General features: G+C 43.6%; 1 long non-coding RNA gene across 7 annotated transcripts in view; it reads left to right on the top strand.

The window, feature by feature from the left end:
- The window catches only part of LOC132347437 (uncharacterized), a 213,312-nt gene that overhangs the window by 40,280 nt on the left and 147,705 nt on the right, over nucleotides 1-25,327 (top strand). For 4 of the 7 annotated variants that reach the window (XR_009497191.1, XR_009497185.1, XR_009497189.1 and 1 more), the window contains exon 3: nucleotides 21,454-21,530. The exons of 1 other annotated variant lie outside the window; for it this stretch is intronic. This is a non-coding gene — a long non-coding RNA (uncharacterized LOC132347437). Of the gene's footprint in view, nucleotides 1-21,453; nucleotides 21,587-25,327 lie in introns of all 7 variants that reach the window. 2 more of the 7 variants (XR_009497190.1, XR_009497188.1) reach the window with 1 other exon arrangement.

Here is a 25,327-nt window from a genome sequence, read left to right as displayed (position 1 = left end):
GGGATCGGGTAGGGTATGGGAGGTAAGAGTCAAATCCAAGTCTGACTGCAAAGGTCATGCTTTTTACTACATCTGTATGCTTCTACGTCTATATACCTATCTATATTTTATCTACCTATCTATCTATCTATCTATCTAAATAAGTAAATAACTGGATCTTGCTTACCCTCCTGCTACAAACAATGAGAAAAATAAACAGTATGAGTTATTAGGAAAATGTAAACTAAAACCACAGTAAGATACCACTACACATCCATTAGATCGTCTAAAATTAACAGGCTGACCGTATCAAGCACTGGCCAATATGTGGAAGGGCGAGAACGCTCAGACGCTGCTGGTGGGAATGTGAAATGGCACAAGCACTTGGTAAATAACTACGTACAACATGATTGATTCACACTGCTGTATGTTATACGTGAAAGTTGTTAAAAGAGTAGCTCCTGAGTTCTCATCGCAAGGCAAAATATTTTTTTCTTTTCTTCTGTGTCTATAAGCAGTGATGGATGTTCGCTAAGCTTACTGTGATAATCATCTCATGATGTATGTAAGTCAAATCATTATGCTGCACACCTTAAACTTATACAGTATTGTATGTCAATTATATCTCAATAATACTGGGAAAAAAATGAAGTGGTTTGGTGGTTTCTCAAAATGCTAAACCTAATGGAATCCCATAAGGTCAAGGACATTAGACTACTTTACAAAAGATCTATGTAACAGATTTAAAAAAAACCTGTTTATCTTAACATACCCTTCATTACAAGACCGAAGAGGAAAACTGAAGACCAGAAATTCATGCAAGAATGTTTCTACAAATAATGAGACAGTCAAGGATCAAGGCCTATTTGGGAGAAGACAACATCATGAAAGAGAGCACGAATGTACCAATATGGTGTATTGATGGTTTTCCATTAAAAGCTCCCCTAGTAGGTCAGAGGACTGATGGACTTCTACAAGTGAACCTGTATGCGGGGTAGTTTCTGGCCCGTTGGTCCCTACCTCTGTGCGTGAGGTTCACAGGTGAATCAGTCATGATGACCGGTACCAACTTTGCAAAACCTTCCAAACATAATTAGGGCATCATGTGACAGTAACTAAGGAGCCGCACCAGAGTCTAAAACAAGTCAAGCCACCATCAAAAATCTCTCTCCTCCTTTTCCTCTCAAGCCCAGACTTTCATCTAAAGGTGGAAGACAAGTTTGAAGAGATGAATTCACACTTATTCTGCCAGACATCAGATGCTTCTAATTAGCTGTCGAAAAGGCATGAAACAATATTTGGAGGACACTTCAAGACACGAAGAAAAATTTTAAAAGCAGCCATTGGAAGGGATATCGTGAGACAGATGAAAGGGAGCTGCCATCACAACATCTTAATGAGCCAAAAAGCAGTTCTGACAGATGTGCCAAAGGAAAGCTTTCCGTCCCCGGTTCTGGGGTCGGGGGAGGAGAGAGAGGAGCAGGGGTGAAAGACCACAGACCTCAAATATAAGCAACCAAGTGGCCACTTTCTTTAAAAAGATGATTACCCCTCTCTGGCCAATTTTCACCCTTTTCTTACACTTTTCTGGCACTCTGATGTATTTCTTGACTTCACGGCCCTTCTGAGAGCTGCCCTTCGAGTTTTCCTTTTAGCTGAACTGTTGGCCTGAGAGAAAACCTTCCCCTTTTAGCAAATTACAATAGTTCTGCTTTAAATATTGTATTTATTTTACCCGTAATGACCTCAGGGAGAGAGTTGGTCTGATGCCTCCTCTCAAGATTATGATTAGAGGCAGACAGACTGCAGTGGAAATGCCAGGTCATTATTAAAAGCAGAGCATTGGAGGGAGGTCAAGGAATCCTTTCCTCTCGGGCTCCGGAGCTGGGTAAACTTCTGGCCTTATTATTACAACTTTCGATTTCATAAGTGAGCCCAGCATACTGTTAACAAATCCTATGCTTTGCTTAGTCTAGCTATAATGGTGTTGTGTTCTTCTCAAGGTAACAGCCCCTTTCCAGATAAGAGTCGAAGCTCTACCTAGAGCTCCAGTCAGCGTAGCGCACAAAAGCAAAGTCCATGCTATCTGCTATAAAAAAGAAGCAAATTAAAATCCCAAATACCCAGTTGATTATGTTTGAATTTTACCAAATATGTCAACAGCTGATCAACATTAACTAAAACTGAAAGAACGTAAGTTTCCCAAAACTAAATAAAATTTATTTCAGTAAGAACCATAATAAAGGTCCTAGAAACAAATGTATCTGTTTTACTGAGAAAGAAAAAGAAGGTGAATAAAGAATGATCTTCCCTAGAGAAATACTTCTGCTGAATTCTCTCTCATAAGGCCAGAGCATCCGCTAAGTGAGACACAAAGAATCTGCCCAATAAACCCTAATAGTTCTACCACTTTGCTATTTGGTCAGCTCATTTTCTTTTTTCTGATAAACTTTGAAAATTAGGACATGATTGCTTTTGAGTTTGAAACTTTTGGTAACTCATTCTCACACCTCTAAGTGAAAGTAAAATATATAGTATTCTTAAAAAAGGGGTATGAATTTGAGTTTGATTTCAAACACAGTGGGAGGAATTTGTACAGGCCCTGAAGACACAGGTTATCATTTGCGTGGGGTAGATGAGAGCTTGGTGCTAATAGAGCTGGCATAGAATCGGAATTGTTTCATTAGTCTGATTGTAAGTGCCCAGGCATCTGGGCATATATCCAGACAAAACTCTAATTCAAAAAGATACACACACGCCTATGTTCATAGCAGCACTATTCACAATAGCCAAGATATGGAAACAACCTAAGTGTCCATCGGCATATGAATGGATAAAGAAGATGTGGTACATATATACAATGGAATACTACTCAGCCATAAAAAACAATGAAATAATACCATTTGCGGCAACATGGATACAACTAGAGATTATCATACTAAGTGAAGTCAGAAAGAGAAAGACAAATATCATATGATATCACTTATATGTGGAATCTAAAATATGGCACAAATGATCTTATTTACGAAACAGAAACAGAATCACGGACATAGAGAACAGACTGATGGTTGCCAAAGGGGAGGAGTTTGGGGGAGGGATGGAGTGGGAGTTTGGGGTCAGCAGGTGTAAGCTTTTATACATAGAATGCATAAACAACAAGGTCCTACTGTATAGCACAGGGAACTATGTTCAATATCCTGTGATAAACCATAATGGAAAAGAATATAAAAAAGAATGTGTATGTATATATATGTGTGTGTGTGTGTATAACTGAATCACTTTGCTGTACGGCAGAAATTAACATTGCAAATCAACTATACTTCAATAAAAAACTTTTTTAAAAAAAGTGACCAAGTATCCTCTTCCAAAACGCCCTCAACGCTCCACATCGAGTAAGTTCCCATCCACCCCCAAGTATAAAATGGTGTGGTGAGGAAGACTGGTTTTATGATGTTTCTCACAAATTATTTCACACTTTTTTGCCTGTCTCAACATGATATATGAAATTAGAATAAAATTTTAGATTCCTTTCCACAGAGTTACGTGCGTGAGAAAGTCAAGCTTTAAATAGCAGTGGTTCCTAGGAGACAGATGTTCCAACTTGTGTTATCTTTCTGAATTAAGCAACTATTTTATTACTACTAAAAAAAATCTTATCTTTCATTCTTTTACGCTGCGCATCATATTTTTTTCTTATTTTTTTTACCCCCTTTTATCATTTTCTTTCCCCAGATAGTCACTAAAACACATTGTGATGTAATTACATGTGCAGAGTTGATGTTACATTACATTAGCACCTGATGCCAACTTAAAAACCAGCATGAATTTTACAACAATGTTTATACCCACCGGTGTAGAGTGGCAACAGTAGCAACACTAAGAGAAGCTTAACCAATGTTTCAAGCGGTACCATGATGTTCCAGAGCGTCCCTGACCAATAAAACTTTCTGCGATGGTGGTAATGTTCTATATCCGTGCTGTTGAACATGGTAGCCACTGGCCATGGAAACTTATTACTTATCTTTTAGCAAGAAGGGACTTAACGCATAATCATCTGGCCCAGTTCCCCTGTTTCAGGCTGGTCTGGTATACCGATCTCCTTTTTACGGTCAAGTCTTGTGACTATCATCAAGCAGCATGAAAGGCCTGGGTTCGATTCCCCAGACCCTTCAGATGGTGTCTGGGAGCCATGGAGAGGGCACCCCAGCCCACGTGTAATCTGGGCTGGCGCTAGGATGCAGGTGTGTGGGGCGTGTTGAACACCCCGAGAGCCACAGCCTCTGTGATGCCGCCTGCTAAGAACATCGCCTGTTGCTGTGTTCTGCCCTAGTCTCTGAAGTTGACAATTCTGTGATGCCGCACAAGGATATTCTTACCCCTCCTTAAAGAGTATAAGACAAGGCTGAGTGAAGTTTGGTAACTCATCCGAGGTCACACAGGTGGTTTCTGACCAAATCACATATAACCTGGGAAGTAACTGCGCCATCAGGACTCCCATGATTACAAATGACAGAAAACCCAACTCTTAATGGCTTGAATAATAAAGATCATTATAGGCTCAGGGAACTAAAAAGCCCAGGCACCCAAATGAGTTGAAAACTTATGTCCTCACAAAAACCTGCACAAGGATGTTTGTAGCAGCTTTGTTCAGAATTGCCAGAACTTGGAAGCAATCGAGATGTCCCTTAGTAGGTGAATGGATAAATAAATGGTCCATGCAGACACCGGAATGTTATTCAGAGCTAAAAAGACATGAGCTCTCAAGCCATGAAAAGACATGGAGGAACCTCGTTGCTAAGTGAAAGAAGCCAATCTGAAAAGGCTGCATAATGTGTGATTCCAACGTTATGACATTCTAGAAAAGGCAAAATTACAGAGACAATTATAAGATCAGTGGTTGCCAGGAGCTGGCAGAGAGGGATGGAGAGTCAGAACACAGAGGCTTTTTAGGACAGTGAAACTACTCTGTATGATACCATAATGGTAGATGCTTATCTTTATATATTTGCCAAAACTCATAGAACATACGATAAGAGCAAACTCTGTGGACTTTGGGTGACAATGGTGAGTCAGTGTAAGTTCATTGATTGTAACAAATGCAGGATGTTGCTAATGGGGAGAGGCTGTGCACGTGTGTGGTCAGAGGTAGCTGGGAAATCTCTGTACTTTCTGCTCAATTTTGTTGTGAGTCTAAAACGTCTCTAAAAAACAAAGTCTATTAAAAAACTAAAACCCAGGCATAATGGGTCGACGGTCTCAAACGTTTACATCATGACCAACTTTTTAACCGTCTCTGGGCCATACCTCCTTCTGTGTCTCTGGCAGACTTTCTTCATGTACCAACACCTGGCAGCTCCAGACTCAGGTCCATGTAGCTCTAAATCCCAAAGAAACAGAGAGCTGCTCTTTACCGACAGCTCCTAAAAGGTTCTTTTAACGTCCTGCACGTGATGCTTTGTCCCCATAGGGTCTCATGGGCTCCTCTGCCTAGGTGGATGGGATGCTCTTCTGGGCTTGGCTGAGGCCATGTGCCCCTTCCTATGTTAGGAAGTGGGGTCAGCTCCATCCACACTACACGGAAGAGAGCAGGGCTGGGATTAGAACTATTCGGGAACCAGCTAGTGGACCCTGCAGTAACACGTGTGGCCCACAATTTATAAATGGATATACGTCTAGTGTAGAGCAGTTTCATTCCTGGCAACTGCCTCCAGCCTGGGAGAATTCGTGCCCAGATGCTCAGGAACTGTTTACTTATTGTGACGAGTCTAAACAGAGACCCTTGAGAGCTGCATAGGAAGATCGCAGCGGTGAGTTTTTATATGAACCTGGGCAGATGCCTTGGAAGGACGACCTGTCAGTTACCCTGTTCATGTGGAGGTGGTGCTTATCATTAAAATTATGGTCTCATGACCATTTAGCTAGTAAGCGACTAGTTTGCAATTTCTAAACTATTTGCAAAACGTGACCTTGGAAAGAAAGAAAAAGTTAGGCTTTAGCAGAATGTCTATCGCCTGGTTCCATTCTGCAATTTTTTGCCTCAAGAACCAGTGTATTTTAATTATCCCTGTGGTAGAGAGATGATAGCCCTTTCCCTATGGTGTAAGGAAGTGTCCTGGTCAGATGGCTGGGTAAATAATTAGGACAATAAATACAAATTTAATTCAAATGAGGCTATTAAGAGTTGAAGCTTGACATTTACCACTTAGCATTATTAGTTATATGTGTAACTATCCGTTGCACTAAAAACAAAATGACGATAGATGGGCTAGTGTAATTTAAAAGATCCCATTTACTCCACGTGTCGTTTGCAGCTCCCCTCTCTTGCTAGTAAGTCTGTTAAGCATAATAGCCATTCTTGGCTGGTGGTGTTTAATCACGTTTTGAAGGCGATTATCAGCATGTATCGGCAATAAATGGCATGAGTTTCTGACAGAGAAATGACTGAGATTAGGCCATCTGTATGCAGTCATCTTTTTTACCCTGTGATTTACACACCAGCCTGGCTGGCTGGTCCTGGGTAGAGGAGCTCAGAGGGCAGCATTCAGAGTTCACGTTCTAGCTGCTAAGACTTGATTCCCTGGAGGAGGAAGGGGAGCCCTAGAAGGCACTAATCACTGCAAAGGGGCGAGGCTCCTTCACTCTGAGGTTCAGTCCTGATGCTCTGAGTTCCTTCTTGCTCAGGAGACGTTAGCATTGGCGTCCGACTGGATTAACTCCATAGGCGGCTTCATAGCAACATTAGCACATTTCCTGGGAAGACGAACACTCCCTTGGCTTTAAACTCCCCAAACTGTACTGCTAACGACTGGAGACTTTCACCTGCACCTCTCCCTGCCCTGACTATTTTGGGTTGAGATTTCTTGTATTCTGCATGACCAAAGGCAAAAATATATATATTAAGGTTGGGCTTCCATCATTTAGATGTTCTGTGTCTTATTTTCATTTGTCCACTCACATGGACACTGCAATGACAAGAGTTTGGGATGGGAGCCAAGAGCTGGCCGCCCACAGATACAGATACAAGAAATCAAAGTCATCTTGTCCTGCACTCGGGGAACGTGTTCAGTCATAACTCTGTGTCCCGGATCAAAATAACAAATGAACAGAGTGAACTAGGGAGGAATTCAAGGTCAGGATATGCTGGAATGCTTCAGGGAGATTTACTATCGTTCTCGCTTTTACTTTGAACAGGGAAGTCCTAGGTTAGTTTGGGCTTGAGAATTGTAAATATCCAAGGGATCACTCCTCCCGAAGAAGGACAATGATACTTTGAAATGTTAGAACAGGAGTGCAGCAACAACTTTCATCCGTTCTGCAGTTAGTTGGATTCCTGGAACTCTGGAGGATGGCTCCGTCAGAGGGAAGGGTGACACGTCACATAGCACGGTCAGAATTACTGCGGATGGAAGGAGGTGATGCCTGCTATGGGTTAACCCCGACTTTTGAGGGATGAGAGAAATCTACTGGTTGAATTCATCTGAAGGTATGCAGATCCTGTATTGTTTTCGGGAGTGCCAGGAAAGTAAGCCCCCAGAGTGGATGCAGTTCTAGCTCAGAGGTAACGTGGTGCAGTAGAAAGAACATGAACTTTGAAGTCAGAATTGTTTTGAATCTTGGCTCAACTACTTATTGGCTGGGATACCCTAGGCTTGCCACTTAACTTTTCCAATTCAATTTCATTTTGTGCCATTTGCTTGTAATAGTAGCTTCCTCAGAGGGTTCTTTTGAGATGTAAATGAAAAAGGCATCTTACCCAGCTACTTGGGGGATACAGAGGGATGTGATTTAATTTAAAACACTAAGTTTCAGGGCCCTCGTTGGAGTGGTAAATAGCACCTGATGGGGGAAACCTGCACAATTCTTGGTTGTCTAGTTATTTTAGTAGTTGAGATGTATCCTGCTATTAATCTGTGCCAATGGTCAGTCAGAAGGTGTTAGATCTCTGCATCCAAAGGGGGACCGAAGTTCAGCCTGCTCCCTGGAAAATGCAGCCAGCGCTTGGATGGTGCAATCTTTTACCAAATTGACTTAACCACCGATGGACTGGATCTCCTGGATGCGCCTGCAGGGGGGCCAAGGGCAGCCCTTCCTCATCTCCTGCCTCCTTCTTGTCTCTTTCCATCCGAGTGTTTGTGTAAGGGTGTGAGTACAGATCGCTTGGGCATGACATGCTGTTCCTACCCCAGGACCTTTTCTCCTGATGTTCCCATGTCTCCAACCCTGAGATTGCAGCTCCAGAAGCAGGCTCTCAGAGAAGCTTCCCTTCACGACTATATCTAAATTATCCTTCTCTCCTTCACATCTTTGTCTTTGCATTCTCTCTGTATCAGTTAAACAGACTAGTTTATGCTGAGATGTCAAACAACCTTAAAATCTTTGAATAACACAGGCTTATTTCTCCCTTATGCCACGGGGCCATCTCAGGTCAGCTGGATGATTCTGATGGCCATTGTTGCCCAGGGAACTAGGCTGAAGCAGCGGCCGCCATATTGAACGTCACTGGTCCTCGGAGGGTCTTGTACGAGCAATGAAATGCTCCTGCCGGCAACAGAGACACGTCACTTCTGCTCGTAAAGTGGTCAGAGAACCAGTCCCAGGGCCACCCAACCACAGGGGCCAGGAAGTGCACTCCTGCCGTGTGCTGAGCAGGCTGTGAGCCGAAGGTATCTGAGAAGGGCACTCATGTCTATCCCATTCACTATGGTTACTTGTCTCCTCCCACTAGTATATAAGGAACTATACACACAGCCACCCTTGCCTTGTTCCCCACTGTCTACTCAGTGCCTAGGACAGAGCCTGACATGCAGTAGCTGTTCAAGATGGGCTGTGTGTCAACTGGATGTGTGTTTGCCCAAGGCACATGCATGTGTAGACTGGCCTTGGTGATTGTGTGTCTTCAGTGTCTTGTTTCATCCTAGGGATGTTGGCCTGGGCTTTCTAGGACTATCCTAACTTCAAATATGATGCTCCTTTAATAAGGTACCACCTAATAGACCACGTGTTCTGATTCTGTATTCAAGGAGCATGGTTTCCAGACTCTAATCCCCCTCATTAAGGCGAGTCAGCCACCCCTAGATCAGAGAGAAGACACGTTTTTGCTCTGGGACACAACAGTTTTCAAAAATATGGGCTCTCAGGGCTCTGACCTTGAATGTTCAGAGCTGGATTAGTAATTGGCTCTTTGTTGAGATTTGGGGGCTGAGACCCAACGCCGCAGGAGGCTGTGCTTGTTTCCAGTGCACTCTTGACCCTCCCCTGCGGCAGCAAGTTGGGCAGAAAGTGGAGGCATGCTCACCATGGCAAAGGTCGGTCTCCCCGAGGACCATCACATGGCCCACGACCCCTCATTAGTGCAGCATGGGCAAAGTCAGTCCAGCTCAGCCATGAAAAGGGACATCACCTTGCATTCTGGGACCTTCATCCTCTAGAATCTGGCCTGGGACTGACTCCCATCCGGATTTTGTTATTACCTGGAATTCTTGTCGTCTGAAAATGCACTACCGATGCTATCTCTAAATCCATCTTTATCAGCTCTCTTATGTGTTCCGGAGCACTGAGTGAATTCATTTTCCCCTCTCCTGGAGTCCAGAAAAATAGCTCCTCAAGTAATGAACATGGAGGCCATTCCTTATCCTGAGCCTCTTTCTGTTTTTATGTCCCATAACTGGAGCCATGAGCAAGTCTTAAGGGACAAAAGAGAAATGTATTACTTTTTATCACTACTTGCCATCACCTCATACAGGCATTTCACTCATAATTACTCAGAACAAATGCACTTCTCCGAATAAAACTATTGCAGATGGAAGTGTGAGCACAATCTCACGGGTGATATTTCAGGGGCGTTTGAGTGGCTGTAACCAGCAAAGAACAAGTAAGAAAAGTTATACCCCCATAGTCCTTTCTAACTGTGTGGTTAGATTGAATTACTTTAGAATAATTGTCCTAGGTCAGTGGTTTGCAGAGGGGGGCATTTTGTCCCCAAGAGGGCAGTGGACAATCTGTGGCTACATCATTGGTTGTCACACTGGGATGTTACTGGCATCTAGTCGGTAGAAGCCAGGAAAACTGTTCAACATCCTACAAGGCACAGGACAGTCCCCCTTGCAAAAAATAATGATCTAGTCTATTGCATCAATAGTGCCCAGGTTGAGAAACCCTGTCTGGTAAGAACGAGTTTGAAACTACAGTGTCATCCTTTGTGTGTGAAGATCTTGCTGCTGAGATGCCAGGGCAAGTGAAGAGTGAGAACAAATTGGTACTGATGTCAGATGCAGCTGCTATTTCATCCCCTGGTGACCAGCACAGCCTGCAGGTGGCTGGAGTTTTGGTCACCCTCCAAGGTCTCTGTGGAGAAGCTAGCTAACCAGCATGCAAAGGTGTGGAGTTGGTACTCCGGCCACATTCACAGCTGTTCTTATCTGGAGAAGCCAGCCTGCCCTCTAGGTGATGAAGGCACCAGAGCTAGTGAGGCTCTTCCTAATGCCGGGGCAGAGCAACCTTGCTCAACATAGCAGAGGATCGCGCCATGTGGAAACAGACATTTTTGGAAAAGTTGAGGGTGCTCTGCTTCCTTAACTGTATGTGCTGCCATGACTGAGATGGGGCCGGGTTCTCAATAAAAGGGAAATCCATGAAACAGTGACGGGAGAGTTACGATCAGGTTCTGGGTCCTTGGAGAAGGGTGTGGTCTCTGGCTCCTCTAAGCCTTGATGTCCTCATGTTAATGATGCTGTTCACCAAGCATCCCTGCTCTTTTAACTTCTGGGCAGATGGTAGGGTTGAGTTGCTGGCTCCCTTGTGGTCAAAGGTGGCATGTGGCTGCTCTGGCCAGTGAGGCTGTAGTGGAAATAATGGGCATCACTTCCAGGCCAGGGCTTACCTTGGTCTGTGTGGAGAACTGCCAGGGCACCTGCTGCCTTCGGGCCAGACCAAGTGTTTACAGATGTGCACAGTCAACACCATTGTTTTAGACACGCTGATTATCACTGTCAGATTCATAAAGAAACTGATAATAACACTGTTGACATGAAGAGGGGGGTGTAGAGGAGCTAGGTAGGGTACAGGAACAGAAGGCAAACTTTTCACTGTGTAATTTCTGAACTTCTCACCATGTGAGAATATGTTATTTATTTGAAACATCATTAAATGAAACAAATCAAAATGCAAATCCCCAAGATCCTGGCTCAGACAAATCCCATAACATCCACCTCGGGGATAATGAGGAGAACCACTGAAGTCACACCCACCCATTATGGATATTGTGAGGATCTGTCACATTCTTTCATAAGCCAATAAGCATGGGTTTCATTTTTTATGTTAGGAGACTTAAAAGGAGTATATGCTTACAAAGGAAATTTAAATTATTATGCACAATAAGAGCTTTCATTCTGGACATTAACGTGGAGAATGGAGAGAAGAACAGCTCCTATAGGCTGCATTTAGAGAATCAACGCGAGATGCTTTCTGTGCCTGCATTTCCTAGAAGGGGTTGGGGATATCATCAAAGACAAAGAGAGACAGAAAAAACTGTATAATTGGGTCACTTGTCTAAGATGTCCCCAGACGTGTCATGGTGATTTCTACACAATCACGTGAGCTGGAAGTTAGGACGAGCTATTAGTATGAGAAACAGTTGTAGATCTGGCAGAGAAAACTGAAGCCCCTGACGTTTGCTCGTTATTGGGATTTATTGTTTTGGATTCTGGAGAAGTGTCGGCTCAGCAAAAATAAGGTCACTCAAACCAATCCGCAAGGTAGGTGCTTCTTTAATGGAAAAAAATAAAAAGGAGAAGAAAAAGAAAAAGAACCCCCAATAATTTTCCTATGGTTGTAAAATATTATGAGATGAATTAGGAGTCAGATAGAAGTTTTCTTGGAGAATTTCTGATAAAAATATGTTGTTTAGACTCAAACAACACCAGTGCGATCCACCAAACCACAGAGGGTTGGGATGATGATAGCTTTCTATTTTTAAATTCAGTATTTCCAGTTTACAGAACGCTAAAGGGTAGAGCATAACAAACACCCATGGACCTATCATTCAGTTTGTCAAATCCTAATACTTGGTCAAATATCCTGTAGTTTCTTTAAAAGAAAGAAAACACGACAGATAAAATTGAAGCCTTAACATACCAATTCTGACTGCATTTTCTTATCTCCCTCCCAGGAGGTAGCTATTCTTCCAAACTTGGTCATTCTGAGGAATGTACGTATACATATATATATATATATATATATATATATATATATATATATATATATATATATATATAATGCTGTATTTATAAATAGAAAGCTATCATCCCAACTCTCTATGGTTTGGAGGTAATAGTATTCATATTATACTATTATACTGTGAAGATCCATTTGCAATTAGCTTTCTCTTTAAAATTCTTATGCTTTATGTGTGTGCATGTGTACAAACGCATATATATATATGTAAGCATAGATACACATATACATGTATCTGTATGTGTGCACACATATGTACAGCCACATACATACAATCAGGAGTAGGATTTCTGATTTGCAGGACAAGCGCAGCTTCAACTTTACTACATATTTCTAAATTGTACCCCCAAAGGGTGATGCCGATTTACCCTCCCATCAGCAATGTGTGAGCGTTCCTCTTCTCTACATCGTCTCCAAAAATGCCTGACATTTTCATCTTGGCACATGTTCACAGCTGAATCCTCTTTCGTGAGCATCTTTCTAGGTTTTGGCAGACGTGTTACACACATTAAGTTCCTGGGAGAGGGCCTGGCAGGGCTGGCAGGGCTGAGTCAGTCAGAGCTCTTCGGCATCAGGCTTTTGGAGAGATTATTCCTGTTCCAGGGAGAAGACTCTCCTGATAAAATTTCTGGCACAGAGGATCAAACCATTTTTGCTAGTAATGGCGTCCTCTCTTGTGATGCGTCCTGAAGGCTCGACTTACAGAACACGGGCGCCCATTTGCTGGGTCAGACCTCATGGTGTGGGAGCTGATTGAAGTGTTATTCAGCCCAACACAGAGAGGCAAGAGGAGAGAACTGGGAGGGAAGGAGCCTATGAAACTTTGGGAGAAGGAACGAAGCAGACATTGAGTGCTTTGTTTTACAGAGGGACAGGGGAAGTTGGGAGGGGCTGTTCTAAACAACAAGTCCATTGGAGGAAACTGGGAGATTGACGTATAGTGGCTTTTCATTGGCTGAGTTGTGATGGTCTCTCATTGGCTGAGCTGTTGCCAGGCGTAGAGAAAATTTTTCTTCCTCCTGCTGCAGGTGGTAAAGTCGTGCCATTTCCTGATGGAGATGCAGAATTTGTCTCTTCCTCTTGGGATCTGTATTGACATTTAGTGGTATGTGCGTAAGAGCTCCCCTTTCTGGTCTTCTGATTCCATCTTAGTGAGGTTTCCCTTTATTAATTTTCACAATAGGAAATATGGTTTTCTCGGAATTGCAAAAATGTGAATGCATTTCTTCTTTTTTGACTTTTCTGTGCTTTCTAAGTGTTATGCAACTAACACTAATTATGCAACATAATTAAAAAATTATGTTTTAAAGTGGCTATATCTCTTTTCCAACTAGAGTTTGGTGAGCTTTTTTGGTACCTCTTAGTTTATATTTGCACTATGAAAACTGAGAGAGTTATGATCTTTCCTTAATGATTTTTTAAACCGTAATGAAGTAAAATTGAAGTAAACTAATAAGCACAATGTGTGCAGTTTGCTGTTTTGACATATGTAAACACCCAAAGCTACATCATCACAATGAAGATAAGAAATATCACCTATCTCCCCCAAAAGTTCCTCATACCTATTTTTACTCAACCAGCCGCATCCCCAGGCAGCTACTGATAGATTGGTATCAGTAGCTAGATACCAAGCTAGATTGGTTTGCTTTTCCCAGAATTTTATACCAATGGGCATTATGAAATCTAATTTGCATGGCTTCTTTCACTCAGTATAATGATTTTGAGACTCACCGATGTTTTTTCCTTTTTCTTGCCAATTATATACTCCATTATATGGACATGCCAAAATGTGTTTTTCCGTTCATCTGTCAGTAGACATTTGAGTTGTCTCTAGTTTTTGGTTTCAAAAATAAAGCTGCTATGAACATTCGTAAACAAGTCTTTGTGGGCATGTGCATTTTTTTGCTCTTAGGTAAAGAAGAGGAATATGTCAAGTCATATGCTATATATTTACTTAACATTAAAAAATGCTAAACTGTTTTCCAAAGTTGTTGGTCATTTAATAGTTCCACCAGCAGTCTGTCAGAGTTCCACTTGTATGGCATCTTTGCCAACAGTTGGCGAGGTCAGTTTGTTTGTTTTAAAATTTAGCCATGAGAATAGGTTTGCTGTGTTATCTCGTTTTGATACTAATTTGCATTTCTCTATTGTCTAATGATTTTGAACATCTGTACTTACTGACAACTCATGTTTCTTTTTTATAAAGTGTCTTTTCACATTCTTTGTCCACCTTCTTATTGGGTTGTTTCTTTTCCTGTTGTTGATTTTAAGAACTCTTTATAGATGTCTTCATCTGATACAAGTGTTGTGAATATTTTCTCTAAGTTGGTTGCTTGCTTTTTTGTTTTCTTAATGGTATTTTAAAAAGATCAAAACTTTAACATTTTTATGAAGTCTAATACATTTTTTTTGTGATTCATACATTTAGTGTTTTATCTAAGAAATATTTCCATAGTCAAATTTGCCCCAAAAATGCCATATATTTTCTTCTATAAATTTTATATCTTTACAAGATTGTACTTAGTTATATGATACATTTATGTTTTATCTGTGGTATGAAATAAGGGTTTTTTTTTTTCTAATATGGATAGCTAGTTGATCCATCACCATTTGTTGAAAAAACTTTCTTCTCTCTATTGAATTCCCTTGGCACCTTTGTCAAAAATCAGGACCATTCATAGATGGATCTATTTCTGACTACTATCCTGTGATGTTGATGATTATATCTGTTTTTTTAAAATGTATCTGCCCTGAGTATTGTAACTTTAGAGTAAGTCTTGAAATCAAGTAAGTCCTCCAACTTTGCTCTGGTTTGGGTTGTTTTGTTTTGTGGTTGTTTGAATTTCCATGAGAATTGTAGAATCAGTTTGTGACTTTCTACCAACAGCCTGCTGGAATTTGTACGTGGATTACACTGAATTTATAGATCAGTATGGGGAGAATTAACATCTTAATCATACTGAAGTTTTCCACCTCAGTGAACATGGTATACATTTCTATATATGTAGGTCTTTTTTTTTTTTTAGCATTTTTAAAAAATTTATTTTTACCTGTGTTGGGTGTTCATTGCTGGGCCCAGGCTTTCCCTCTAGTTGCGGTGAGCAGGGACTACTCTTCGTTGAGGTGCACGGACTTCTCATTGCAGTAGCTTCTCTTGTTGCGGAGCATGGGCTCTAGGTGCAAGGGCTTCAGTAGTTGTGGCACGTGGCCCCTAGAGCATGTGGGTTTCAGTAGTTGCGGCGCGTCAGCTCAGTAGTTGTGGCTCATGAGCTCTAGAGCGCAGGCTCAGTAGTTGTGGCTTAGTTGCTCTGTGGCATGTGGGATCTTCCTGGACCAGGTATCGAACCCATGTACCCTGCAATGGCAGGCAGATTCTTAACCACTGTGCCACCAGGGAAGTCCCTGTGTAGGTCTTCTTTAATTTTTCTCAGCAGTGTTTTGTAGCATCCAAGTCTCAAATGTATCTGTTATACTTATTCCTAGGTATTTTATATTTTGGATCTTCTATGACTTTAAAAAAATTTCATTTTCCAATTGGCTGCTGCAAGTAAATCCAACTGAGTATTTTTTAACCTTGTATCCATAACCTTGCAAAAATCTTTTAAAAAATTTAGTAACCATTTTGTAGATTCCCTGGGATTTTCTATCACCTGTAAATAGGGACAGTTTCATTTCATGCTGACTACCAGACCGATTTTCCTCATGTTATGATATTTTATTTTATGCTATTTTTTGTATCTTAAAATTATGTTATGTTATTCTATTCTCTATTTTAGAATTAATAGAATAATTTTTTTTTTTTGCAGTGGCTAAAATCTTCAGAACAATGTTGAATAAAAGTACTGTAGTGAGAGCAAGTATCTTTGCCTTGTTTCTGATCTCAGGGGGGAAACAACTCAGTCTTTCATCGTTGAGTTTGATGTTTATTAAGGTGTAACATAACTGCCCATTTCCATTTTTTTTGGTAGGGTATCCTATCCTATTCCTATTTTCTTAGAGCTTTTATTATGGATAGTACTAGGAGTAGGGCCATTTCTAAGAAATCTGCTTAGAAAAGCTGCTGTGGAATTCCAGGCCGACTTGTCAACCTTCCCAATTTCCCATGAACCATCTCTGGCTCTGGAACATTTCCACCCTTGGCTGATAAACCAAATCATTCTAAGTGATGATTGTAAAGTCCTGCTCTCTCTCCAAGGGGGAGAGGAGAGCTTGCAGATGGAAGCAGTAAATTAGCACACTAATCTGCCTTTCTGGCAGAAGGGAACCTAATGGGACAGAACACAGTCTAATCTCCTAGGATGGAAGGGGCCTCCACACTGTGATTTTATGTCCACATCAGAGTTTGCCTGTGAATCTCCCTTACGAGCCTATTCAATATTTACATTGCAGATGTAGCCATGCAAAACAGCCAGATTTTTTCTGGGTAGTGGGTTGGGACAGGGTATGAGAAGGCTGTCCTTGGTGCTGAATTTCAAGCTGGCTCTCACCTTTCTATTCCTCTGACCTGCCAAGTTTTGTGGAAATGGTCCCAGAGCTCTGGCCTCTCCAGGTATGGCTGCATCAGCTTTCATCTCTAGGAGGGTGTGCTGACCGACCCTGCTCAGCGTAGTGATGAGTCTATGGTAGGAGGAAACTGCGATTAACTTAGAAGAGAGAGGATCTCCAGGGAGGACTCACCATTCTGAATCCCCTCACTGTAAAGGGCAGTGAAACTCAACTAAGCAGGAACACTGGTCTATAGATTTCTAAGGCGCTCACTGGGTCTCCTGTACCATCAGCTCCCGCGGGCATGACTGTGGTCAAATGTTCATAAAATTCTCGTGGTGCTCAGCACAGGGCTTCACACACCGTCAGTGCAAGAATCTTACAATAAAATTTCCTGAGAATCAGGCGTGTAAGGTGGATGAGTGAATGGGGTGGGGTGTAAGCGAAATTTTAAGGAATAACAGAGACAGATGACCTAGAGAACACTTTTTCCATTTAAATAAAAGAGGCACCAGGACTGGTTCCAACTGATTGTTTCCATGTGGGGATAGGAGTGCAGGATGGCCAGAGCCTCCAATTGTTTTTTTGAAGACAAGCAAAAACCAACTGGCCATTTATAGAAAGTCCAACAAACATACAAGCAAGCAAACAAACAAAAAGCACATTTGCAACCTTTGGGGGTGGTTATTTGTCAATCCTAGCCCTCTTAGAGAGCACAGACTCTGCATTTTTTTTGTTTTTTTCATCTCTGAAGCCTCCAGAGCTGCTACAACGATGCTAAGTGTAGGGACCGCAAGGATTGGGTTTGGGGGTCCCCCGGGGAGTGGTTGGCAGGGTCCTTGCAGCATCTGTAAACGTGTCTCAGGGTCCTGCCATATTGCTTTAAAATCCTGTACAGGTGGGACCTGGTCTGGCTGAGACTTGAGGGTCTGTTACCCTCACTTAACAAGACATTGAAACAGGGCACTTGAGCCACCCCACAGCTGAAAGGAGGGTGTGAAATAGTCTCTGGGTCCAAGGAAGCACGTGCTGGCCCCAGGGCGTCACTGCAGGCGATGCTGGTGGGTGACTGCCCGCAGCGTCCTCAGGATAGTTGTAGGAAGATCATGAGGGGAACCCAGTATGCTGAGATTGAAGCCAAATCCAGCCTCTGCGCCCCAGCACCGAATTAAATCTCAGAGACAGGGTTTTGGGTAAAGTAGACAAGAATAGCTTCATTGCTTTGCCAGGCAAAGGGGGCCACAGCGGGCTAATGCCCTCAAGACTGTGGGTCCCAACCTGGAGGGGGGTAGTGAGGAGTTTTATAGCAATGGCTCAAAGAGGGCGTGGTCAGCTCGTGGACCTTCTTCTGATTGGTTGGTCGGGAGGTAAGTGGGAGTCGGCATCATCAACCTTCTGTGCATAAGTGAAAAGAAACGTCTAAAAGGATAGACATTAAACTGACAACACTGCTTACCCGGAAGTGACAGTGACTGAAGGAGAAAGGTCAGGAGCGACTGACTTCATCTGTAATGCTTGCGTTTTACAACACAAATGTAGTCATGCAATACTTCTGTAAAGAAAAATATTTAAAGATTAATACATTATAAAGAAAAAACAAAATATTTATCAGTTTAATACAGATTTTTAAGAGTTTAGATTAATATTACTTCAAACATTTCTCCCACAACAGTACCGTTAATTATAAGCCCTTTCTCATGGCCTGGAACAGATGAATCTAAATACTTATTATTTGCCAATGAACATTGTGAAGTATTATCGTGACTACATTAATTATACAACAAATTGAAATTGTTAGGAAGGAGAAAACATTTATCTATGCTCTGTCGTGGGCCAGGAGCTGAGCTGGGTGCATTACAAACCGGTCTGGGGTCTACGTGCTTGTGGGCAGCATGCAGTTAACTTCTCCCACCTGACGGGGGTTTCAGTATCTGCAAAACAGCTCAGAGATATTGTTCTGTGTATCCCTTGAGGGGGAACCAGGACCCTGCCCCAAGGCTGCACTCTTGTCTCCTGACTGCTCTCCCCTTGTCTCTGCATACCCTCCCTTCCCTGATTAGCAACTGTTTGAACCTGCCCTTTGGAACTCAGGGAAGGTCATGGAGGCTGAATGAAGCCTATATCCTGTAATTAAGAAATGGGGGACACAGGAAGGCTTTTGTGCCCAGGAGCCCCACAGGGTCCTGCTCAGTATCAAGATAGGTTCACAGATTGTAGAGACTGGACCTCCCTGATTCTGGACCTCATGGATTCTTCCAATTGTAAAGCCCTCTGTGAATGTGCATTCTGATAAACCCCTGTATCGTAGTTCTCAACTGGGGTGATTCTGCCACCAGATCGGGCTTAGCGATGTCTGCAGACATCTTTGGCATTCTCCCTGAGGGTGGGAAGGTTGCTATTGGCACTCAATGGGTAGAGACCACGCAAGCACCCGACCCTGCAGAGGACAGCCCTTCGTGACAGGGAAGCGCATCTGGCCCCAGAGGTCAGCAGCACCCAGGTGAAGAGAGCCTGCTCCAGTCATCCCAAGACCATGTTATGTTGTGGTCACTCTGGTTAATTTGCATACAGGGACCTCGTGTAAGTGTTTATTCAGGTTTTTAAGTAGAACTCAGTGAAGACAATGAATTCAATCCTTTGATGAGAGAGCTGTAGAAACTCTCTGGATCATTCTGTATCTGCACAGGCTGGAATCAGTGTGTGGACCTCCAGCTTGCATGAGCTGCTTTCTGCATTGTTCCTTCCGCAAAGGGCTGAGCTAATTTCTCTTTAGTGTCAAGAGGTTTCCATTGAGCTCCACCATGAATCCTGTTCTCTAGGAGCGTGGACATCGATGGCCTGGTTTGGGTCTCAGTAGTGGTACCAGTTCCCATCCGGCCAACACTGTACTGACTTTTCCTTCAGCCACTCCAGCTGAGCCCGGACCACTTTTCTAGCCTAGAGGTTCAGTGCACAGACAACTGGCTACCACTTACTAGGCTTCTACCATTGGAGAAGCTGCGAAATGCCTGTGTATTAGTTTTCACATCTGCAAAATGGGATCGGTATTAATACCCAGTTCACATGTTGGTTGCAAAGATGACATCAGTTAATTCAGTGCCTAGAACAGTGCTGGAAAACGCTCAGTATATGCTCTTTCATCATCGCTATTATCTTCTAAAGGCAAGTTCTTTATCAGGGGAATTGCTGGCGAATAATCAAAATAACAACACGATAAAATCTTACTATTTTGTGGAATTTCTCAACATTGTTGGGCAGACCCTCAGGCATCTTCCAGCGTGAAGTACCCGACCGGGGGGGGGGGGGGGGGGTGTACTACTCTCTTACTTTAGCTCAGGTAAGGACCGACTTTGTAGAGTCCTGTAAGGAAGGCCATGTCCCTCTGGACACAAGCTAGGTTTGGGGGGAAGAAAGCGGATACTTCTTCCTTTTTCTACCAGTTCTACCACCTTCTGAAAAGTATGGACTTGGGACATAATTTTAAGAAAAAAAATTCTTTGAAAAACATAGCTCTGAAAAGCCAGCTAATTTTAATCCTCTAATGAAGTTTTCTAGACCTAAAGGAGGGTTGTAATGTGTGCCTGGAGGGAAATTATAAAAAAGGAGACAGAGCAGTCTCTGCCTGCGGCCTGCTGAGCCAGCAGCACGGCCATGCAAATAACAATCAGAGAATCATTAGGAGCTGGGGCTGAGAGAAGGAGAAATCCGTGAGCGTTCTTTCCTCTTTGGGACTGAACCCTGCTTTGGTGATGAATAATTGTCCCGCTGAGAATGAGTCTTGGAAAGGCTCCTTGTCTCTCCAGAGACGTTTCAGAGGGCAGCCCTGAGCCCACTGCTTTAAGGAGAAGTCTCCAGTCTCTTCTTAATACTTGTCGACTGAAAACAAGAAAGCACAACCTAAAAGTTGAGACTCATGTTTTCCTTGGCAGACAGCACTGAGGACTTAAGCCCGGGACACAGCGTCTCAGAGAGCTCTGAGGGACCGCTCTGAAGAGGCAAGGGGGAAGTCAGGATGTGCAGGAGTTTTTGCAATAAAGGCCAGGTCATCGGAACATCGAAAGATTACTGTTCATGAAAGAAAATCAGATATCTCATGTTAAGGAATTTAGCCCTCTTCTATGTGTGGGAAGATGCAAGAGTCTAGGCTCACTGAAATCATTCCTTTGATGTGCACCTCAGCTCTCTGGGGCCAGTGTCCTGTGCTTTCTCATCCCGAGTCTCCTCAGGGTGCATGTCGAGGGGAGACTGCAGTGGCCGACGGCTTGTTGGAGGGGCATCTTGTTTCTTTTTTTTTTCTTTTTGGGCTGTGCCTTGTGACTTGTGGGATCTCGGTTCCCCAACCAGGGATTGAACCCGGGCCATGCCGGTGAAAGCCTGGAATCCTAACCACTAGGCCACCAGGGAACTCCCCAGGGCATCCTGTTTCTATCCTGACTTCCCTCAGGGCTCACCACTGGGGCAGCTGTAATGTGATGGCTTGATGCCTGCAGCATGTTTTGTTTACCGATAGGGCAGGCAATGTTTTTCATTCACATACTCTCTACAAGCGTCTCTGAAGATGGAGAAATAACAGTTTCAGTTGGCAGGCAATTCCCATTCGTGACCACTGACCCTTATAAATGAAGCCCAGAGAGTGTGTTTGTCTTTTTCAAGGAGCATGGAAAAGCCAGAACTCAAAATAAGTGATAAGTGATGAGGTTTATTGAGTGAGTACAAAAGCCAGTGATACCTCTGCCACTTTCAATTCTTTCTATTAAGGAAGAAGGGATGAAGAACAGAGAGAAAGAGAGAGAAAGCCCTTGCGTCCTCAGGTCCTAACAGCATCGTCAGACAGGGTGAGTAGGATCTGCCCCAGCCAGCACCTTCCTGGGACGTTCCAGCAGGAAAGCAGGTGAGGATGGGAAATGGTACCTTGCAGTCATTCAGTTAGGCTCTGAGCCAGCTCACTGTGTTTAATTAAACATGGATGTAGCACGTGATGTATACAAATCCAAACAGAGATGTCTGTAGGAGAAACAACAGCTTTTACTTAATACTTAGCAGGCACATTGCCAGCACAGGCTGCTGAAAGCTCGGTCATTCCATTACGGGCTGTTTTCTCTGTGCTAAAGGCAGAGGCAGGCAGGTTAGGAAGCAGATACTCCTGCCTGGGGCTGCGTAAGGCCCGATGGAGACATCTGGCCCGGTTGTCACTTCGGCTGTTGTCTGTCTCTGGGCAGGGCAGGTTGAAGAGCAGATGAGAGGCTTGCAGCCCCTCCTTAAGAGGATGGTTTGGGGATTCGGGAAAACCTAGCTTCAAGTGCCTGCTTTGCCCCTTACAGGCTACGAGCACTGGGCATGTCTCTCCATCTCCCTGAGCCTCAACATTCCCAGCCGGTTCCGGGGGTGATTCTGCCCGGCTCAGAGGGCACGTCAGAGCCCCTGGTGCCTAGTGAACAGGATAAACTGTAGAAGGAGCCGTGTCGTTGCCAGGCTTTCGCTAAGCGCACGCGCCTGCCTCACTGCAGGGGATGTGCGTTTCAGGTTCTGGGGCAGGTGTGACCTGCAGGTGTGTTTTATTTGGCCCACTCAGCATGTTTACATCTCGTGCATTCGTTTCCAAGATTGGAAGTTAGGAATGTCACTTGCGGTTGAGATTTCTGACTTGAGCTATTTCAAGGTCTGGTAAGTCTGAGCTCATCGACTCCCTGTCAACAGCCAGCTGGGGCTGAGAAGACTCTGCCTCCTTTTGACTGGGCACGTGCCCTCCGGTCACAGTGACACGGAGGCCAGCCAAGCACACAGGAATATTTACTATGGAGGGCAACAACCGCGCAGGGTGGGGACCAACAGGACCCCCATGTTATAGATGAGGTTGTTGACAGGGAGATAGAGATAGATAATAGATAGAGATGTTAGGTGGATGGTAGGTGATTAATAATAGATAGATAACACATAGATAGATAAAGATGTTAGATGGATGGTAGGTGATAAATAATAGATAAAGATGTTAGATGGATGGTAGGTGATAGATAATAGATAGAGATGTTAGATGGATGGTAGGTGATAAATAATAGATAGATAGTACATAGATAGATAAAGATGTTAGATGCATGGTAGGTGATAGATAATAGAGAGATAGATAGATAGGTAATAGATAGATAGAGATGTTAGATGGATGGTAGGTGATAAATAATAGATAATAGATAAAGATGTTAGATGGATGGTAGGTGATAGATAATAGAGAGATAGATAATAGATAGATAAAGATGTTAGATGGATGGTAGGTGATAACAGATAAATAGATAGGTAGATAGATAGATAGAGATAAATTATGTGAAATTGGCTCACATGATTATGGGGGCTGAGAATTCACATGATCTGCAAGCTGGACACCCAGGAAAGCTGCTGCTGTAATTCAATAGAAGTCAGAAATTATGAGAGCCAAGGGAGTCGATGGTGTAAATTCCAGTCCAAGGGCAGGAGAAGACAGATGTCCCAGCTCCAGCAGGCAGGCAGGAAGGGGATCACTCCTTCCTTCCTCTTTTGTTCCATTCAGACCCTCAGCAGATTGGATGAGACCCACCCACCCACACTGGGGAATCCACCATTTCAAATGCTCATCTCATCTCACATACACGCCCAGAACTAATGTTTAGTCTGGGCACCCAGTGGCCTTGTCAGGTTGACACATCACATTTGTCAAGGACCAATTGGAAACTTTTACTGATGCAACTTTTAATAACAAAAATGCCATTACAGTCCCACTGCCTCTCAAAATCCACGCAGTGAAGCATGGCCCGATTTTGGAAACATCTGTGCCAAAATTCTTTTTAAAGCCTGCTGTCCATGTCACATGACGTCACCGTGGTCTGTGCATTTGGGGCTCGGCTGGCCTTCTAGCAGATGGAGCCGCGAGATTCTAGTTTGATGCCAGTGGCCACCGTGTGGTGTGTGTCCTTCGAAGGATGTCTTTCTCTCCAAATTGCCCTGAAAATTCAGACGTCTCAATAAGCAACTGACTTCCTTGGAGGGACATTTGTTTTGACCATCATTCTGTAACTGAAATGGCCAACTGTTTACATTTGACTTGGGGTTTTCTAATTTGTCATCTGTTTAAAGCCTCCTGGAGATTTCTGTTTCTGGATTTTGGCCTGTGATGTTCATCCCAAGGGCAGAGCTTACTGGAAGCTGTTGATCTCAGGTAGAGGCAGTATAGGTGGCCACTTACAAATGCCACTTTGCATTATTACATTGATTTATAATTTCCAAAGTGCTTGGTTACACATCTTCATATTTGATTCTCCCTTGTGAGGGGGGTGGAGAAGAAGTGATGATCCTTTTACTCAAAGTAGAACTGATAACTGGATCCTTCTTCAGACATTCTGTTCACTTCCCATCTGGGACATTCCTCTTTTTCTCAGTTCTTTTAAAAATGTTCTGTCGGGGGGGGGGGACCTCCCTGGTGGCACAGTGGTTAAGAATCCACCTGCCAACGAAGTGGAGATGGGTTTGAGCCCTGGTCCAGGAAGATCCCACATGCCACGGAGCAACTAAGCCTCTGTGCCACAACTACTGAGCCTGAGCTCTAGAGCCTGCAAACCACAACTACTGAAGCCTGTGCGCCACAACTACTGAGCCTGTGCTCTAGAGCCCGCAAGCCACAACTACTGAAGCCCGCGTGCCTCAACTACTGAAGCCCACGCACCTAGAGCGCGTGCTCCGCAACAAGAGAAGCCACCGCAGTGAGAAGCCCGTGCACCGCAGCGAAGAGTAGCCCCCGCTCGCCGCAACTAGAGAAAGCCCACGCGCAGCAATGAAGACCCAACACAGCCAAAAATAAATAAATGAATAAATTTATTAAAAAGAATGTTCTGGGGTCCAGTAAAGCTGAAGGACACCTGAAAAAATGAACTATATTCGTTTCCTCCTGCTGCTGTAACAAATTACCACAAACTCGGTGACTTAAATAAAGCAAATAATTATCTCACTGTGCTGTGCATTAGGCATCCAACATGGGTCTCATAGGGGCTAAAATCAAGGTGTCAGCTGGGCGGTGCTCCTTCTGGAGGGTCTGGGGGAACCCCTCTTCCTTGCCTCTTCCAGCTCTAGAGGCACCTGCATTCCTTGGCTGGTGAGCCCTTCCATCCTGAAAGACAGCAATGGACCCGAGTCCTTCTCAAGCGGCATCTCTCTGACACTGGCCCTCCTTCTCCCTCTTCCAGTTATAAGGACCCTTGTGATGACATTGGGCCTGTTCACACAATCCAGGATAATCTCTCCATCTCAAGGTCCTGAAGTTAATCACATCTGCCAAGTCCTTATACCCTGGAGGGGAACATGTTCACATGTTCTGAGGATTAGGATGTGGACACTGGGGCCGGGGGCATTATTCTGTTTATCACGTGAACTTAAACGGGTCTCATTACTCGTGAACTACTCAGAGCCTTTAATAAGCAAAAGGCATGTGGTCATCCCTAAAGGTGAGAGTGGTTAGTGGTTCCGCTGGCCACAGTTCTCAGACACTGTCCTCCTTAACACGCTGTCTTGTGTCCCATCACCCTCAGAAGGCAGCGCAGATTCCTTTCCATAGTCTGTGTGGCCCGTCAGCATCAGTCCCCTGCCTCCTACTGCAATATCCCCTTGAGACTAC

This window comes from Balaenoptera ricei, chromosome 14 (genome assembly GCF_028023285.1).
Source record: "Balaenoptera ricei isolate mBalRic1 chromosome 14, mBalRic1.hap2, whole genome shotgun sequence".
Taxonomy (NCBI): domain Eukaryota; kingdom Metazoa; phylum Chordata; class Mammalia; order Artiodactyla; family Balaenopteridae; genus Balaenoptera; species Balaenoptera ricei.
Note: the sequence above shows the minus strand (reverse complement) of the source record. Positions and strands in the feature narration are given on the sequence as shown.